Below are 19,291 nucleotides of genomic sequence, written 5' to 3'. Positions count from 1 at the left end.
ATCGGAGGGTCCCGCGATGGAGGATTGTCTCCGCGGATCATGAGCTTGTCATGGGCTAAGTTGGGACACCCTTGCAACTCCACCATATATCCACACCTCCCCTTTAAGCTTAAATATTCTTACTATCGCGGGTTTTGAGATTGCTGAGTCCTCGTGGCCCACAGATACTACAAACATAGTTGCAGGTACCAACGGGATTGATGCATGTGATGCCACTTAACTAAGGTGGGAGTTCGACGAAGACCTTGGCCATTACTACGTTTCCTTTCCGGACGATCAGTAGGGGTGCCCAGTAGGTACGATCGGGACTTAGCATGGGTGGTTGTATTTTATTCGTTTGATTCCATCTGTAGTCAGACTTTGTGATCTTCTAGAAAGATTGTATAACTTGACGATATTGTGCGACATTGTGGCGATTGTTAGCCAAAGCTCGTATTCTATCTATTCAGTACATGAGATGAGCAAAGATACAACCCCTCTTGCGACCATACCAACGTGTGCTTATACCCCAAGTCGTGCCTCGACAGATATGGAGTATAGTCGCATATTGGGCATGACATAGCTACTCTTGGTGCTACTGTAGATGAGTTTGCATGTTCAATTCTTAGTGTTATAAGTAGTTTGAATGCTTTCTATGGCCTCTATGTATCCCTATGAGTAGTTTCTATCAATCTTATAAAGTTTTGTTTACAAAATTTTTTCATGCAATTTTTTTCAGAAAATTGTACACGGACATGATGAATTTGGTTGGAAGGAGTTCCTCGAGGAGGCGATCCTCGGGGCATCCTCTAGTGACAGCTCCGCTCGTCGGTCATATGTCAAACCAAGTGAAAGTTCCACTCGAGATGGCGCCACCAAAACATGCGTATGGGCTTGCGATGAGTATATGATACGTGTGGGCATTAAAGAAGAATTTGAGCAATATGTTCACAATGCCGGTCTTGGTCCCTACCTTTCAGATAAGTGTGAAGAGCGCAACCTTGTCACTGAATCATTTGTCAAAGGATTTAAATTCTTTCCCCATGAGTCTAGGGTATCGTTTATGCTTTATGATAACCCATTTACCATATCACTAGAGAATTTTGCTTATCACTGCAAACTCCCATATTGGGGATCGCTTGGCGAACCGTCAAAGGCTGAGGACCAAACATTCTTGACTAGACTTTGTTACGGTGAGAACAGAGGAGTGACACAAGGTAGAATAAAGAGCATTCATTTTCCTGCAATTCAGTACTCTGCATTATTTAACGGGAAATGCATAGTTGGCAAGAAAGAATGTAGTGCACTCTGTGCTCCAGACTTGAGCCTCATCCACAGCGCTCTCACCGGTGAAAGGAATTATAACCTTGTACCGATTGTTGCACGCAAACTTCAGCACAATGCTAACAGTGGATATTTCTATGGTGGAATATAGGCTACGCGTTTAGCATGAGGGCTGGGTGTTGCACCCTTGCCCTTTGATCCTATCCTACCCACGTAGTATTTAGATTTTTCCACCCTAAAGGAACATAAGATTCACTTATAATCTGTTGTTTAACCAAACATCTGTTGTGCACACATATTCGCCTGCTCCTGCTCTTTTTGATTATCACAACAAAGGAAGATATTTTGTTCTTGAGAGCGAGGCCCGAGCTCACAACGCAGCAGTGGTGGTAGCACGGCAAGGCCGAGGCATCCACACCAAGAGCCTCTGTGAGCTACCACGCCAACTACTATCCAGATTACTGATCCACTACAAAGTTAGGCCAAAAGCCTAAGCTTGGGGTAGTACGAGTTTCTCACTGACATTACATTCATGTTCACTTATTCATCTAGTTGGTGTTCACACTTTTTCATTGTATCATCCATGTTTAAATTTTATTTTTCTAGCTTTCTTCTTTTGTGTTTGAAAAACTTTAGAAAAACCAAAAAAATAGTTGTAGTTAGTTTATTTTCCATGCATGCTTAGCTATGGCATTATAAAAAAAACCCAAAAATATTTCCTTGTTCTTCTCTTGCTTGTTGGGAGCTTTCCCGTGTAAATAGTTTTTATTGTTTTTGCTTTCCCCATTTATTTGCTTGTTCAACAAAACCAAAAACTCCAAAAATATTTCAGTCTGTTTCTCTGAATTTCTTTTCTTTTATTCGAGCTGTACCGAGGAGAAGACCACGATGAAAATGTTGAGTGGCTCTCATATGAATAATTGTTGAAGTAATAAAGAGCCCATTTTACCTTGTCTTCTCCTGTCGAATAAAATGGTGCAGATTCTAGCTTAGTCCATGGCACTCTTGCACTATTATTATTTCCACACCGTTCGGTCGTGCAAGTGAAAGGCAATAATGAGGATATTTGATGAACTGGTCGTGGCAGAGAGAAACTGGTATGAACTCGACTTGTTCTGTTTGTGTAAATATGTTAACCTAGTATCCATGATTCAGCCCATTATGATTAAACATGTTTCAATGAAAATTAGAGATTATAGTTTCTCATGCCATGCATAAGTAGCTGGGAGTGAATAATGATTTATCTTGGATATCAACATTGCGTTAAAATGATTGTGATGTACTATGACGATATGGTATCCTCCTCTAAATGTTCGAGTGGCTTGACTTGGCACATGTTCATGCATGTAGTTGAATCAAAATCAACATAGCCTCTATGATATTTATGTTCATGTTGTTCATATCCTACTCATGCTAGCTTCGAATGTTACTTACGCATAATGCATGATCATGATCGTTGTTGCTCTCTAGCTCGCCACTTCTCAATCTAATTGCTAGCCTTCCCCTGTACTAAGTGGGGATTTTGCTTGTATATCAAAAACCTTGAACCCAAAGTTATTCTAGATGAGTCCACCATACCTACCTATATGCGGTATTACCCTGCCGTCCTAAGTAAATTTGCATGTGCCACCTCTAAAAACTTCTAAAATATTATCCGTTTTGTGCGCCTAGATCGTTCATGGAACGACAGGAGGTAGTCGGTACCTTCCATGCTAAGCGGGTTATTCTCAGGTTGAGTGTTTATTCACTTACCATCATACGAGAAAAGGGCGGTAATAGGGATGCCCAGTTCGAAACTGCAAAAGAAAAAAAGTGTTAATCGCTCGAATAATCAAACAAAAACTCCCAATGGAGTCAAAACCTTTACTTTTATAGCTTGGGAATCGCCACTAGCATGTTTAGCATGGGAGATATTGATAACTCATAATCGTGAAGTTAATGAGAAGGGTGCATGTCTCAAAATATCATTTATCTCTGTTTTAAAAATTTGAGCTCTAGCACCTCTGCAAATCATTGCTTCCCTCTGCGAAGGGACTATCTATTTACTTTTATGTTGTGTTATCACCTTCTAAAACAAGCGCTAGGAACTAAGAGAGCACAGTTGTCATGATTTATGCATTGTGTGTAGCTAATGTTGGTTGCATCATGACTGGATCTTTTCTACCATGAATTACAATGTTTAGTCGCCGCTTGGACTTTGGAGGTGCTCTTCATTTATGTTTTGCTCTCAGAAAGGGCTAGCGAGATACCACTATTGTCATATTATATCATGGTTGTTTTGACAATGTGTTGCCGTTTGAGATGTCTTATTATTGCTCGCTAGCAGATTATGTCATTGATATGAGTCAGTATAATCTTTAAGAGTTATTGTCGGCATGGTTAGTTATAATGTTGGCTGAAAACCTGGGTGCTGTTTAAGCTTATGTAAACAGGAGCAAAAGAGTTTGTAGAAGTTTTTCTTTTTCACTTTCAGTTTATCAACTGAATTGCTTGAGGACAAGCAAAGGTTTAAGCTTGGGGGAGTTGATACGTGTCCAACGTATCTACTTTTTCTAACGCTTTTCCTCTTGTTTTGGACTCTAATTTGCATGATTTGAATGAAACTAACCCTGGACTAACGCTGTTTTCAGCATAACTACCATGGTGTTGTTTTTGCGCAGAAATAAAAATTCTCGGAATGGAATGAAACTTTGCGAGGATTTTTTATTCAATAAATAAGAATTCCTGGAGCCAAGATCCACCGGAGAGGGGCACCTGGGTGGGCAGAACCTACCAGGGCGCGCCCCCTCTCCTAGCGCACCCAGGTGGGTTGTCCCCACCTGGTGGCCCCGCAGACCTTGAAACCAACGCTATAAAATCCTATTTTCGGATAAAAAACCAGTGAGAAAGAATTATCACGATCCACGAGACGGACCCGCCGCCAAGCCCTGTTCTTCATTAGGAGGGTAGATCTGGAGTCCATTTGGGGCTCCAGAGAGGGGGATCTTCGTTCTTCGTCATCACCAACCCTTCTCCATCACCAATTCCATGATGCTTCCCACCATTAGTGACTAATTCTTTCATAGGCTCGCTGGTCGGCGAGGAATTGGATGAGATTCATCATGTAATCGAGTTAGTTTTGTTAGGGCTTGATCCCTAGTATCCACTATGTTCTTAGATTGATCTTGCTATGACTTTGCCATGCTTAATGCTTGTCACTTTGGGCCCGGGTACCATTGTTTCACCATTATATCCATGTTCTAGATCCGATCTTGCATGTTATAGTCACCTACTACGTGTTATGATCTGGTAACCCCGGAGTGACTATAACCGGGACTTCTTCCGGTGATTACCATGGTTTGAGGAGTGCATGTATTCACCGTGTGTTAATGCTTTGTTCCGGTTCTCTATTAAAAGGAGGCCTCAATATCCCTTATTTTCAAATATGGACCCCCCTGCCATGGGAGGGTAGGACAAAAGATGTCATGCAAGTTCTTCTAATAAAGCAGATATGACTATTTATGGAATGCATGCCTACATTATATCGATGAACTAGACCTAGGGCCCTATCGCCCTAGGTTATAACTATATCATGATGAATATCATCCAACAAGCACCGATCCAATGCCTACGAATTTATCCTATATTGTTTCTGCTAAGTTACTACTGCTATCATCACTGTTAAACTTGCTACAACACTATTCCTATCACTATTACGGTTACCATTGCTACTGCTACTATTATCAAAACTATCATACTACTATGCTACTGATCACTTTCTTGCAGATAATTAATCTCCAGGTGTGGTTGAATTGACAACTCAGCTGCTAATACCTTCAAATATTCTTTGGCTCCTCTTGTGTCGAATCTATAAATTTGGGTTGAATACTCTACCCTCGAAAACTATTGCAATCCCCTATACTTGTGGGTAATCAATAGGTGATAATCTATGTTGTTTTCCGCATGGGGTACATGCTCGTTTACAACCCGTCAAAGTGCTCCTCCAATCTCCTCACTTCCTCGACGTATGCCTCCATCAATGGACTTTTGGTAATCCTTGTTGACTTGTCTCACCACAAGTTGTGAATCTCCTCGAACGATCAGCTTCTTAATTCCCAATTCTGCAAGGAGCCCTTCATACTCGGTTGTATTGTTGGTGGCCTATTCCCAGGAAAAATGCATTTGGATGACGTACTTCAAGTGCTCCCCATAGGGGGCAACAAGAAGCACGCCATCCCCTGCACCTTGAAGGTAAAAAGCACCATCAAAATACATAATCCATTCTTGGGGTTATTCCTTGTCAAGGAGAGGCATCTCTGTCTTTTCCTTATCAGGGGCTGGCATCCATTCTGCAATAAAATCTACCAGTTCCCCTGCTCTAAATAGTTGATGTGCTCTCAAACTTCAAACCGAAGCTGGATAACTCTAAATCCCACTCCACTATTTTGCTAGTAGCCTCAGGGTTTCGGAGTATCCTTTGTAGCCGAAAAAGAGTGACAACCGTGATCTCATGGGCTTGGGAGTAGTGGCGCAGTTTCCTTGAGGCCATAATGAGACCAAAGATCAACTTATGCATGCCAGAGTACCTCGATCTAGCCCCCTACAACAAGGAGCAGACGAAGTAGACTGGGTGCTACACCACTTTCTTCCTTGCCGCGTCCTTGGGGTTGTTCTCATTGCCGTGCTCATTGCTGTCCTAATCCTTATCTGCTTGTACTGTTTCCTGCTCACTTTCTACCTCATTCACTTCTCGCTGCGCTACCGAGGCTGCACTTACCACTTGGTTGGTTGCCGCCAAGTATAGAAACAATGGTTCTTGGGATTTGGATGCAACCATGGTAGGCATAGACGATAGGTAGGCCTTCATCTCCTGTAGAGCTGCGTCTGCTTCCGGGGTCCACTTCATAGGCCCTGCCTTCTTCAAAATTCTAAAGAACGGCAAGGCTCGCTCGACAGACTTGGAGATGAATCTGCTTAGCGTGGAAGTGCATCCTGTCAAGCGCCTCACATTCTTAACTGTCCTTGGCGCTTGAATCTGCTCGATGGCTTTGATCTTGTCGTGGTTAGCTTCGACCCCCCGTCAGGACATGAAGAAAGCAAGTAGCTTGCCAAAGGGAACACCAAACACACACTTCTCTGGATTAAGCTTCGAATTGATCTTGCGCAGATTAGCAAATGTCTCCTCCAAATCCTGGATAAAGGTGGCCTTATCCTTGGTCTTGACCATGATGTCATCCATATACGCTACTATATTTCTGTGCAACTATGGTTCAAAACCAATCTGGATTGCCCTTGCAAAAGTGGACCCGACACTCTTCAATCTGAATGGCATGCGGACAAAGTAGTACGTACCACATGGAGTGATGAATGATGTCTTCTCGTCATCTTCTTTGGACATGAAGATCTGGTGATATCCGGAGTATGCGTTCAGAAAGGAGAGCAAATCAGACCCTGAAGTGGAATCCACAATCTGGTCGATGCGCAACAAGGGAAATGGGTCCTTCAGGAAAGCCTTGTTGAGATCTATGAAATCAATGCAAGGCCTGCACGTCCCATTTTCCTTCCGGACTACCACTGATTTGCCAATGATGTAGGATGCAGTACTCCTCTGACCAAACCAGCTGCCTCTAACTTCTTGATCTCTTCGGCAATGAACTGCTGCCTCTCCATGTCCTGCTTCTGGACTTTCTACTTGACAGGTCGGGCATGTGGGCAGACAACAAGGTGGTGCTCGATTACCTCCCTGGGAACACCGGGGATATCAGATGGTTCCCAGACAAACACATCGATATTCGCCCGTACGAAGGCAATGAGCGCACTTTCCATCAACACCCGCCAGCCCTGCCTAGACCTTCTTCACTCGGGGTGCAACAACCTTGGATCTCTTGCTGTTGGAACACTCCGGCACGTCGTCAATGTGTGCCGTGCACTCGGAGGGGGCACGCTTCCCGGACTCCTTGTAGGAGGTCCTAGAATCCTTCTTCTTTCCTTTCCTTTCCTTGCCGGGAACTGCTGTTGCCGCTGCCTCCGCTGCGACTGCATCCCGGTACAGCTTGTCCACACAGATAATTGCATCCTTCTCATCTGATGGGATAGTGATGACTTCCAGTGGCCCAGGCATCGTCAAGGTGTTGTAAGCATAGTGGGATGCCACCATAAACATGTCGAGGTGTCGGTGTACAAAAGTAGGGGCCTTTCTGTACCCCTTTACTTGTGCACAGGCAGTCATAGCCACACCTGCAGCCATGCTTGGCGGGGCAGAAGAAGGAAAGATACAAGACTGCCAAGATAGTACTCAAGCCAGAGGCACAAGGAGCAAAAGGATAAGGAAGACTTCCCCCGGCAAGGCCCTTGCCGGGGCGATTTGCCCAATAAACAAGAAGGCCGCCGCCCTTGAGCCTGAGAGTTTTGACACCATCGACAACATCAAGACCAAGGTTCAGGGGCGCCTCCATGGTGGTATGCAGTCTTTGTGAAGCACCATAGGCCTGCAAGCCTAGATGAGAACAAGAAGACGAAGACCCCTGGAAAGATCCTTGCCGGGGACAGATGAAGGCCCTCGACAAGATCCTTGCCGGGGACGGCCACGAGGCCCTGGCAAGACCCTTGCCGGGGGCATCTGCGGGGCCACAGCTGGGCCCACACCCACCAACGTTTTGATGTCCCACGGCCATGCCGACGTGGCAACCAGCCGCCAACTAGGAAAGCACCTGCGTGGCAGCATGCAGCTTCTTGGCCAACTAGTGAAGCACATGCGTGGTGGCATGCAGATCTTCGTGAAGACCTATTACCGCACTAGCACAGTAGCCAGCATGGCGCTGCATGCCTCGCCAGCTTGGACACACGTCAAAGCAAGGCGAGGCGGCGACGAACGGGACGAGCTTCATTGCCGTCCCCGATAAAGCAAGAGCGCACAACGGCAGTGCATTAAATGTGTTTGTCCTACGGTGGCAGGCGATAAACTTGTACACTATAGATACTTTCCACCTCCTGTGTGCCACTGTGGAGACCCCTTTGACATATAAAAGGAGTGCCAAGGTGTACTGTGGTGGGATTCGGACTTTATTGGACTAGGCATGCACCACAGCTAGTTCAAGAACTCAAGAACACTAAATATACGCAAGCAAGCAGGACTAGGGTTTTACACATCGTTTGCGGCCCGAACCTGGGTAAAAATCTGCCCGCGATGATCTTTTAGACCTGCTCTTTACGGAGCTCCGCGCCCCGCCAACCGTAGAAACGGTTCCCCAGGATCCCATAAGTGTCGTTTCCCCCCACATCTTTGGCGCGCTAGGTAGGGGGCACTGAAGCTGTGAAAATCTGGTTTAAAAGTTAGCACATCGACTTCTTCATCGCCATGGCTCGGAAGAAGAAGGTGGCCCTGGTGGTCTGCTCGTCTAGAGCCAGTCTGTCTGCGCCAATGGGGTAGGCGACAGGGTGGATGCTGGCGGTGGAGGAGGTCAAAGTTATCTCCGTCACTCTTGTGCCATCAGCCAGGCAAGCAGTGTCATGTGCAGCCGCCACAACTATCTGTGTGGCGACGAAAAGCTATGTCACCCAAAACCTCGAGCAATTTCCTTTTTTACATAAGGTTATCTTCCTCGAAAGATCTTGCTCCTTGTATGGAAAACCTGCAGGCGAGGGGACCGTTCCGCTATTGGCAACGCCCTTGTCCTGTCTCGAGTCCGCTCAACAGTTTGAGCGGCTGCGCCGAGAATGGCAAGGTGGCTTGCCAGGCAGCACGCGCCCCCCTACAGGATGCTAAGGATCTGTTCCTCAAAGCACCACAACACGGGTTTACGCGCCGACAAACCTATCCAACTAAGCGTAGGGTTTGTACATAGAAAGAAAGACCAAACAGGAAGATAGCACACACTATTTCAAAATACTTTGAACTTATATTACATCAATGGTCGTCGCTGTTCTAACTTAAGATAAAATTGTCTTGGTCATGAACTCGTAGCGGCAATGAGGAACGGGGTGGCTAGTCCTGGTGCTGGCCCTCCACCCTCTTGACTCTGTCGATGCAGCTGATGATGGGCTCGATGCGCTTTTCGAGTGCCGCGAGATCCGCATCCTACGGCAAGCTCTCAAGCCCATTCACAAAGTCCACGCTGGCGTTCTGCTACCTCTTGAGCACTGCGTTGGTTTTCCCTTGAAGAGGAAAGGGTGATGCAGCAAAGTAGCGTAAGTATTTCTCTCAGTTTTTGAGAACCAAGGTATCAATCCAGTAGGAGGCCACGCACGAGTCCCTTGCACCTACACAAACAAATAAACTCCTCGCAACCAACGCAATAAAGGGGTTGTCAATCCCTTCACGATCACTTACGAAAGTGAGATCCGATAGATATGATAAGATAATATTTTTGATATTTTTATGATAAAGATGCAAAGTAAAGAAAGCAAAATAAACGGAAAAGGAAATAGCTTGTTGACGGAAGATTAATATGATGGAAAATAGACCCGGGGGCCATAGCTTTCACCAGTGGCTTCTCTCGAGAGAATAAGTATTACGGTGGGTAAACAAATTACTGTTGAGCAATTGACAGAACTGAGCATAGTTATAAGAATATCTAGGTATCATCATGTATATAGGCATCACGCCCGAGACAAGTAGACCGACTCCTGCCTGCATCTACTACTATTACTCCACACATCGACCGCTATCCAGTATGCATCTAGAGTATTAAGTTCAAGAGAACAGAGTAACGCTCTAAGCAAGATGACATGATGTAGAGGGATAAACTCATAGAATATAAAATAAACCCCATCTTGTTATCCTTTATGGCAACAATACAATACGTGCCTTGGTGCCCCTACTGTCACTGGGAAAGGACACCGCAAGATTGAACCCAAACCTAAGCACTTCTCCCATTGCAAGAAAGATCAATCTAGTAGGCCAAACCAAACTGATACTTCGAAGAGACTTGCAAAGATAACCAATCATACATAAAAGAATTCAGAGAAGATTCAAATATTGTTGATAGATAAACTTGATCATAACCCACAATTCATCGGTCTCAACAAACACACCGCAAAAGAAGATTACATCGAATAGATCTCCACAAGAGAGGGGGAGAACTTTGTATTGAGATCCAAAAAGAGAGAATAAGCCATCTAGCTAATCACTATGGACCCGAAGGTCTGAAGTAAACTACTAACACTTCATCGGAGAGGCTATGGTGTTGATGTAGATGCCCTCTGTGATCGATGCCCCCTCCGACGGAGCTCCGGGAAAGGCCCCAAGATGGGATCTCACGGATACAGAAAGTTGCGGCGGCGGAATTATGGTTTTGGCTCTGTATCTGGTAGTTTGGGGGTACATAGGTATATATAGGAGGAAGGAGTATGTCGGTGAAGCAACGTGGGCCCCACAAGGGTGGAGGCGCGCCTGGGGGGGCGCGGTAGGCGCGCCCCCTACCTCGTGCCCTCCTGGTTGCTTTCTTGACATAGGGTCCAAGTCCTCTGGATCATGTTCGTTCCAAAAATCATGTTCCCGAAGGTTTTATTCCGTTTGGACTCCGTTTGATATTCTTTTTCTGTGAAACTCTGAAATAGGCAAAAAAAACAACAATTCTGGGTTGGGCCTCTGGTTAATAGGTTAGTCCCAAAAATAATATAAAGGTGTGTAATAAAGCCCAATAACGTCCAAAACAGGATATAATATAGCATGGAACAATAAAAAATTATAGATACGTTGGAGACCTATCAGGTTCTAGAACGCCACCTTGGTGAGCACCTTGGTCAGGTCACCCCAGCAAAGCCTCCGGGACTCATTGGCCAGATAGGTCGCTCAATTGGAGCAGTGCTACTCCAGGGCGTTGAGGACATGCTCAAAGAACAAGGTCAACCTAACATTGGGGCTTGTGTTCGCCTCCTGGGAGAACCTGGCATCCGGCATGCCCATGAAGGCTAGCTACGTGGTGAGCTTCTCTGCAACATCGATGAGACGGCCGATCCAGAGGTTTATGCTGCCCACATAGTCCTTCTGGGCAGCGGCGTCATCCTTCCACAACTATCTCTCGCTCTCAAGGGTTTTGTTCAGGGTCTCCTCACGGGTCCTGACCTCCGAAAGCGTCCTTTCCAAGCCGTCCAGTTTCAGGTTCAGATCGTTGATGAAGCCGTTGGCCTTCGACAGCAGCCTGGTCTTGTCGGACATGGCGACCTCCAACTCCGCCAGAGTGCGGTTGGCCGTGTCCCTCTCCTCCGTCGGCCTCGAGATCTCCTACTTCATCCCCTCCCACTCCAGCTCTAGCTTCTCCACCTTGCCCGCTTGGTCCAGGGCCAGAGCATCAAGTGCGTCCTTGTGCTTCTCCTCTTGCTCCTGGGTCAGCTGTGCGACGATCTTCCCGATCTCCTAATCCTTGCTGCGGAGCGTGGCGGCAAGCGCATGCTCATGTGCAACGAGGTCTTCCTCCTGGGTGTCCAGTAGAGCTTGTTGTTGCTACTGGGCAGCCGCTTCCTTGGCGGCCTATTCCTTCGCCGCCTCTTGGGCCTTCTCGATGTCGGCCCACTTCAGGATGAGCTCTCGCTTGCGCTCATCCAGCTCACCCTGGGTGGTCCTTAGTTCCTCCCGGGCCTCACCGAACCAGACATGCGCCTGAGCGACGCGCTCCTGGAAATCCGCTTCCGCCTTGTCCGTAGCCGCCATCCTGGAATTCACCTTATCCTGGTGGGCATGGTGGAGCGTCTGGAGCTTCTGAAAGTTGGTGCTCATGGCCCGGAGGAGCTGCTCCTCTTCGGCTGGCGCTCGGGTGCTTGCCGTCCCCGGGAGGCTGACTAATAGATCATCGCGCACCTTCAAGTACTTGCCCCAGGCGGGGCCTGTAGGGGAGGAAGGTTGGTCGTCGGCCACCCCCTCCCTAGCGGGCTCCTTGCCAGCGTCCCCGGCAGGCTCCTTGACAGCCTCCCTGGTAGGCTCCTTGCCGGCCTCCCCAGCAGTAGCCTCACCTGCCTCCTCGGCAGGCCCCTTGCCGGCCTCCTCGGGAGCACACTTGGCGGCTTCATCAGCGGCGATCCTGGTAGCCTCAGCTTCGGCATCCCTAGCGACCTCCTCGATGACGGCGTCGATGTCCACCTGGTCCGTCGAAGGAGGGTCTGGAAACCAGAAAGGAGAATGAAGCTAGGCCAAAATCAAAGTTCAGAACAAAGAAGAGAGAGGACATTGCATGGAAGATACAGCAAGGGACGGGAGGCAGGCCGCTTACCTGTGCCGAGCTGAGAAGAAGGGGTTCCCTCCCTGCCAACGTTCGTTGCCGGGACGGAGCCACCGGTGCCCATGCTTTCCTCCTCCTCCATGCGCATGGGCTCAGCGGAAGGTTCCCTAGTCGGTGATGCCCCTCTGGGTGGTGTGTTGGGGGTGGCCCTTAGTGGATCCTCCTGTTGCCGCTCTCCTCCTGCAAACCCGACAAGGTCAGCACCAAGGATTCATGCCCCAACGCCCGCCGGTGGGGAGTGAATGATGAACTCACACTGGGGGCTGAAGCAGGGGCTTCATCGAGGGCTGTTGTCTGGGCTGATCACCACCAACGCCGGTGTGCGCGGAGCTCTCGCCGGGGGCTGGACACCCATCGAAGCCTTGGCTCTCTTCGCGACCCTCTGGTCCAGCATCTTTTGTAGGATCGAAAGTATGTCTAGCGGGGGGGGGGGGGGATTAGACTACTTAACCAAATAAAAATCTAGCCTTTTCCCAATTTTAAGTCTTGGTAGATTTTAACAACTTAGCACAAGTCAAGCAATCAACCTACACATGCAAGTCTAAGAGTACAGCAGCGGAATATAAAAACATTGCACATGAAGGTAAAGGGAGGAGTTTGGAGGGAGCAAACGCAATGTTGACACGGATATTTTGGGCGTGGTTCTGATAGGTGGTGCTATTGTACATCCACGTTGATGCAGACTTCAACCCATGAAGGGCAACGGTTGCGCGAGTCCATGGAGGGCTCCACCCACGAGGGGTCCACGAACAAGCAACCTTGTCTATCCCACCATGGCCATCGTCCACGAAGGACATGCCTCACTAGGGTAGATCTTCACGAAGTAGGCGATCTCCTTGGCCGTACAAACTCCTTAGTTCAACTCCACAATCTTGACGGAGGCTCCCAAGTGACACCTAACCAATCTAGGATACACCACTCTCCAAAAGGTAATAGACGGTGTGTTGATGATGAACTCCTTGCTCTTGTGCTTCAAATGATAGTCTCCCCAACACTCAACTCTCTGTCATAGATTTAGATTTGGTGGAAAGATGATTTGAGTGGAAAGAAACTTGGGGAAGGCTAGAGATCAAGTTTCAAATGGTTGGAATGGAATATCTTGGTCTCAACACATGAGTAGGTGGTTCTCTCTCAGAAAATGAATGCTGAAGTGTAGGAATGTTCTGATGGCTCTCTTCCTTAATGAAGGAAGGGTGGAGGTGTATATATGGCCTCCACACAAAATCTAACCATTACACACAATTCACAAAACTCGGTGGGACCGACATGTCAACTCAGTGGGACCGATTTCATTAAGGTTAGGGCATAATTTAATCTCGGTGAGAGCGATTACACAAAACCGGTGGGACCAATTTTGTTAATAAGCTAACCAGAGAGTTGGTCAGGCAAACTCGGTGGGACCGAAACGTTACGAAAGGGAAACATAGAGTTTGCATTACGAACTCAGTGGGACCGATCGCTCATCTCGGTTGGACCGAAACAATACGAAGGGAAATAGATAGTTTTCAATCCCATCTCGGTGAGACCGAGATCCCAATCGGTGAGACCGAAGTGACTAGGGTTTGTGGCAGTGGCTATGTCAAGTGAACTCGGTGGCGCTGGATAGAACTTTTCGGTGGGGCCGAGTTTGACTTTTTGGTTGGGGACATATGTGGATATGAGAAAGTAGTTGAGGGTTTTTGGAGCATATCACTAAGCATTTTGAGCAAGCAAGCCATTAAGCAACACCTGATCCCCTTTTAATAGTATTGGCTTTTCCTATGGATTCAATGTGATCTTGGATCACTAAAAGTAAAATGTAGAGTCTTGAGCTTGAGCCAATGCGTATCCTTAGCATTTTCAGGGGTCCAGATTCCTAATCCATGCCATGCCAATCATTGAACTTTCTGAAATGATCATCTAGAAATAGTATTAGTTCAATGAGCTATATGTTGTTAGTAATTACCAAAACCACCCAGGGATAGTTGCACTTTCAATCTCCCCCTTTTTGGTAATTGATGACAACATATAGATGAAAGCTTCGACAAATGATAATAAAATTGAAATGCATCGTCGCTTTGAGAAGTATGTGATAAGAAAGAGATCCCCCTAAATTTGTGCACTATTTATGATTTGCTTTTGAATGCAAATGCACAATCGATTAGGATCATGGGTCACTCTTCCATGTCACATACATCTTGGTGGAGCGCTCAAAACGATATGAATTAAAACATGCACTCATCACCAAGCGAAGTGAATGATCATATAAGGATATAAAGGATAATGTCATCCAAGCAAACAGTGGAATATGATCAAACACATGATCACACAAGTATCTCACACAGACATAGAGTATCAACCAAGCACACAATAAAGTTCAACCAAAAAAAATCGGAACACTCTCTCGAAGCCTATGATCTATACATTTCTCCCCCTTTGGCAACAAGTTACCAAAAAGTTCGAAAATGCATAGTGCTATGCCTCTCTTAGGCTTGTTCTTCGGGAGGTGGTGTAGAGAGAACTCCAAGAATGAAGGCATCAGTGGATGACGTTGGAGCTGGTGGAGCAGGTGCTGGAGGTGGTACTGAAGCTGTCGCCGGTGCAGATGAACTAGCTCTTGTATTTGATACTCGCACTACAGCTGACCTCTGACTCCTTGGCACATGCTGAAAAGCATCCGTAGTTGCCTTCCCTCTCTGTATCTCAGTTACCTTGAGGTCAAGATCAGAGAACTTGGTCTCTACGATCCTCTCCGAGCTCTCCTGATTCGGAGTCAGGGTGGCCAAGCCCTTCTCAATCCTCAATTTTTCTTGAATTAGATAACCCAATTGATCTTGTTTTCTCTTCAGGAACACCTGAGATGCTTCCCCGGCACTTGGCATCCTTTTAGCCTTTTCTGCCTTTGCCTTAGCTCTCTTCTCTTGTGCTTCTGCTGATGAAGGTTCATCCTCATTCATCACAACTTCATTATCTTCAAAATCTGGGTACAAGGGTAAATGCTCCTTGTCCAACAAGTAAGTACATGTGCCCATATTTGAGTTGATGAGCACCTGAATGTGTGGAGCATACCCACAAGATCTCTTCTGGTCAGGAGTTGTCCTCTTGATTGTCTTCATAATTAGACTCATGACCTTGAATTTTTGTGGTAAATCAAAGATTTGCAGCAAGTTGATGGAATGTGCCCTTATCATCTTGTGATCTCCAGATTTAGGTAACATAGTATGGCTTAAGATGGTGTTGATAGTGGGCAGACCAGACAACAAATAGTGCACAGATCCAAGCTTGTGTGTCTCCAAAGCTATATCGGGGATCTCCTTGTACATATTTGCCATTGAGTTGTGGTCCTTTTCTTCTTGGCATACACATCCAAATCTTCTTCATGTTCCTCTGGGGCATTAATCAATTGGCCCATTCATCAACAGTTGATTGGTACCTCGTACCTTCAGACATCCACACTATCCTCCCATCTGGATAGAAATGAGTCGTGGAGTAAAATTGCATGATTAGCTCATCATTCCATTTTGTGAGCTTCTGTCCAACAAACTTGTCAACTCCACAAGCCTTGAAGCTTTCATGTACACCTGGGAAGTGATCTTCATTCTCATCAATGAATTCCCAATCGACCCATCTCATATCACAGACAATGGGCTTCTTGTCAAGCAGAATGGTCTCATCGAAGTCTTGTTGTTCTTTGGTGTGGAACCTATAGTCCGCTGCAGTTCTCCTTCTTATATCATATGGATTAGACTGCCTCCAAAGTCTCAATCCTGCATCCTTTCTGATGTTCATGTCCTTAGCCACTGGGTGAGTGTCATTATGATATGGAATATTGGGTTTCAGTTTTGTCAGCACTTGGGCTTCATCATTTTTTTCATCAACTTCAGGCACTGGGGCCTTATTTTTCTCTTCAGCAGGAATATTTCTAGTGCTCCTCTTGGGCTTAGAAGGCTTCCGAGCTTGATCTGTTGCTTTGGGAGCAGTTTTGGGCTTTGATGTTGCAGCCCCTTACTTGATTGCAACTCCCATGAGCTTCTGAGACTTGGGTGCTGGAGCAGCATCCTCTTCCTCTTCCTCTTCATCTTCTTCTGGCTCTGTCATTATGGAGGATCTACCAAGCACTCTGACAGTGATCTTCTTGACCCTCTCCTTCCTATTATTTCCCTCTCCAACAGCCTCTCTAGTTGGCTTAGAGATTTCAGCAGTTGAGGCTCTGACCTTTAAGGTTGGCACCCTCTTGGCAAGGGCCTTCTTGTGCAAACCAGACTTTGTAGTTGCAACAGTACCATACCCTTTATTCAATGCCTTCTTCTTGGATCTGACTTCCTCTTCAGTTGCCACATAGTCCTCATCATCAGAATCTAAGGTTTTCTTCTTCCTTGACCTGGTGGCTGCCTTAGGCAAATTACTAGGAGTGCTTTCGTTACAATCATCTGAGGTGCTTGAGGGACTAGTGCCCTCACTTAATTGCATTGGCTCTTCAGATCTGTTTTGGCTGTCACTTTGGTCAGACATCTTGACAATTACACTGACAGCAAACCCTGTGAATAGATGTAGATGAGGTAGAATGGATGAGCATCACAAAGTCCAGAGTTTTTGCAAAACAAATGAGTCAAAAACATAGTTTTAGTTCTCCACAAAAAGCATTTCGGAGCTACCGATTTGTTAAACTCGGTGATACCGAAGCAACTTTTGGAACCTAAACTAGTGAACTCGGTCAGACCGAGTCACAGTTCGGTGGCACCGAGATTGCCATGGTTCCACAGAGATTCGAACTTAGTCGCACCGATTTGCAATTTTCGGTCAGACCGAAAATGCATGTGCAATGGCCTAACCCAAATCGGTGAGACCGATTTCTACAACTCGGTCGGTCCGAGATGAGTTCGGCGGAGACCTAACCCTAAATTTTCGAATCAAATCTAACCTAAAGATATTTTATCTTGATACATTGTTTTCATACGTGGAAAAAATCATGGTGAAGCAATGTGCTAGGAATCGGAGTAAGGAAATAGCACAAAGTATCGAACCCATACCCTAGTTCGGCGGTAGTTTGCTACGGCGACAATGGCGGAGCAGAATTCCGTTGAGGGTGACGGAAACTAGTTGTGGGAGATCGCTGGCAGCGAGGATACGATCCGGAGACCCGAGGCGGCAGAGCAGGACACGCGTGGGATGAAGGGTTTTGGAGGAATTTCCAAAATTCAACCCGTCGGTATATATATCCCGGCCCTATCGGTGTGACCGAGTGGAACAACTCGGTGGCACCGAGATGTAGAATCGCAAGCGGTTACTGCAACTCGGTGTGACCGAAAAGTTCAAGTCAGTTGCACCAAGATGGAAAACGTAGATCAACTTGGTGAACTCGGTGTGACCGCATACCAAAATGCACAAAGAGGTTTTGGTAGTTTAAGCCTATGACGAATCAGGAACTCCGAGTGCTCCTCCCACAGAGTGGTTCAAATCTGACTTGATCAAACTTTTGTGATGTAGCATGAATAGGGTTTGAGACGAGAAAAGCATAGATAGCTAGAGAAGGTTCTTAAGCATTCTTGTCCATACATTTGGCAAAAAGATAAAAAAACCAAACAATCAAAGCAACAAATGGATGTCCTCGAATGAGTAAAATATGCAATCAACATGCTCACTCAATAAAATGTCAAGTGAAATATGTGGCAAAGCGTGCTCAAACATTCTAGCATCTATCAAGCAATTGGCGATGACTAGGTCATCTATATATGAGTATATTGACTTAGGAGTCAAATGAGAACACTTCATCGTAGGTCATACTCATCGTTTAAGCACAAGTGGGGTTACCACTTTTACATAAAGCATTGTTGTGTTCACACCATTAGAGTTGCTTTAGCTCAATTGATTAGAGTAAAGCTCCCCCTAGATGTGATATCCCCCCTAAGAGGGATGAACTAACCTTGGATTTTGTCGATGATGACTTCATGTAGATGTTGAAGATGTGGATGCTCAATGTTGATGTAGATCATTTGGAGCAATCCATTGGAGTGAGTTGCACTTTCAATACCTACACGGGTTAGTCCCACAAGGAACAAACAAGGATATCTATCGGATGTGGGGTTCCAGCAAACCCTTAATGTTCGAACACTGGGGTGCGCGTGAAGTCTTTCCTTCGTACCGATCTATGCCCTAGCTCGCTAAGATCTCGCGGACGAACTCGACGAACTCGCAACACAGAAAGACACGATGTTTATACAAGTTCGGGCCACCATTGTGCTGCAATACCCTACTCCAGTCTGGTGGTGGTGGATTGCCTCTAGGACTGATGATGAACAGTACAAGGGAAGAACAGCCTCCTGAGGTTGAGGTATTCTTATGAGTAGGCTCTCGATCTGGTTGGATCGAGCTAAGATGAGATGAGATGCCCCTACTATGGTGGATAGCTCTGCTTATATAGGCCCTGGTCCTCTTCCCAAATATCGAGCGGGAAGGGAGCCAACAACGGCGGACCAATTTGAAGGGGGGCAACTAGTGCAAGCTATCCTGACAAAAGTGGTATTCGCCTGCGAAAAGCTCTGGTGGTGACGCCGTCTTGGGCTCCATGATGACCTCCATCTTGCCGTCCTCCTAGTCTTGGTCTCGTTGCACCAATGTAGCAACCTTTGCCTGATGCCTCCGTACTCTTTGCCTGCACTGGCCTCCTTAGCACCAAAGAGGAAACAAGGACGGTGCGCGCGCTGGTGCCCGCCTGGTGCGGTGCGTCATGGCTCACGTCACAAGGGCCTCGTGAGGTTTGCCCCGCCTTGATATCTCCACTCCTCGTGAGCCTGCCTGGCTAGGCTACTCCAGAGGAGGTCTTGCGTTGTCCGCCTCGCGAGGGTCTTGGATGC

This window comes from Triticum urartu, chromosome 4, assembly GCF_003073215.2.
Source record: "Triticum urartu cultivar G1812 chromosome 4, Tu2.1, whole genome shotgun sequence".
Lineage (NCBI taxonomy): Eukaryota > Viridiplantae > Streptophyta > Magnoliopsida > Poales > Poaceae > Triticum > Triticum urartu.
The sequence above is the reverse complement of the archived record's forward strand: the minus strand, read 5'-3'. Positions refer to the sequence as shown.